General features: G+C 37.7%; 1 long non-coding RNA gene across 1 annotated transcript; it reads left to right on the top strand.

The window, feature by feature from the left end:
- Positions 1 to 780: 780 nt before the first annotated feature.
- On the top strand, positions 781 to 1,326 carry LOC123964220. Its single transcript, XR_006823372.1, has 3 exons — positions 781 to 875; positions 969 to 997; positions 1,148 to 1,326. It is a non-coding gene; the product is annotated as an uncharacterized LOC123964220 (long non-coding RNA).
- The last annotated feature ends 15 nt before the right edge of the window (positions 1,327 to 1,341 follow it).

The raw sequence follows: 1,341 nt of genomic DNA, 5'->3' as shown, positions 1-1,341 counted from the left end.
CTGTGTCTTTCCTGGATTCTCATTTTAGTTACAAATCAAAGTCTAACTTGAAGTGTGAAGTGACAGATGGTTACTCTGGAAAAGTGCAGCTGTTCACCTTCAGCCCTCAGTCCTCAGGTGAGAAAACAGGTGAGAATATGCTGAACTGTTCAAGATGACTAAAACCACCAAAACATTTGTTTATTTGATGACTTTTTAAGATGACATCATTCTTTCTCATTTAGTGACAGCAGATGGTAAATATGAGGTATTTTCTAACTGAACAGTTTTGTGGGTTGTGTTATTTAATTCATGCAGGTGACGCACAAACAACAACAACAACAACAACTGAAAACACACAATCAGTTACAGCCACAACAACCAATGATACTTCAACAGAACTACAAGGTAGTAACTCATCTTTCTCTGGAGTCTCTCTGTCTTCCTGTCAGCCTCTTTCTCTCTCCATAATAAACCTCATTTTACTTATTTTATTCATTGTCTAATTTTTTTGTTTTGCATGTTTCTACTTTTAGGCATTTTTATGGCAAAACATAAAATAATGAAAGCCTCTTTAATTAAGTCACTTTCTAGAACGACAAAACTGACCATTCATTGTATAAAACAGAAAATAGGAAGTGATCGAGAAAATTATTGATTTACTGATTTTTAATTGTATCTCTCCTCTTCTGAAGTCTGAATGTCAGAGCGACACTCAGCTGTGGGTGGAAATATTTTCTTATTCAGTCAGACGTCTTCACACAACACAAAGTAACAAAATAAGATGTTGTCCTCTTTTATAGTCTATCGAGTTTGGTGGTGGTATGTTGCAGCTGCAGCACTCTTAATAACTGTTGTTGTTGTTGTTGGATTCATCAGATGGCAGAAAACTAAAGGTGAGAGCAACCACAGATATTATAAACAAGAAGTTTTGATGAACCTGGATTTTTATTGTTGAAGCTAAAGTCGACTCTCTTTTGTCTCTTCAGGAAAAAAACCCCAGATGGATGAAAACACTGTGAGTTTTACGGCTGAGTAATCAAATGTTTCTACAGTATGACAGAGCTGAATCAGCTGCTCTCTGACAGAGTCATCCAAATCTAAACAGCCTTCACAGAGCCAGTGTTTGACCACATGGAAGTAGACTCTGTTTGTTTGTTGTTTTCAGGGACGGAGCTTAAACCCTGCAGTGAGTCCAGAAAGCAGTCAGGACACGGTGAGATCTCACACTACACCCAGGACAAAGTTACACTCACTGTTTTTAGATTTGTTGTTCAAAATGTAGCTCTATGAGACACACAGTGACTCTTGAATCTAAGTTCTTTCTGCAAGAGAAGAAGTGGGGAGTCTGATGATGCAGCT

The sequence above is a fragment of the Micropterus dolomieu genome, unplaced genomic scaffold, assembly GCF_021292245.1.
Source record: "Micropterus dolomieu isolate WLL.071019.BEF.003 ecotype Adirondacks unplaced genomic scaffold, ASM2129224v1 contig_1215, whole genome shotgun sequence".
NCBI classification, from domain to species: domain Eukaryota; kingdom Metazoa; phylum Chordata; class Actinopteri; order Centrarchiformes; family Centrarchidae; genus Micropterus; species Micropterus dolomieu.
The sequence above is the reverse complement of the archived record's forward strand: the minus strand, read 5'-3'. Positions and strand labels throughout refer to the sequence as shown.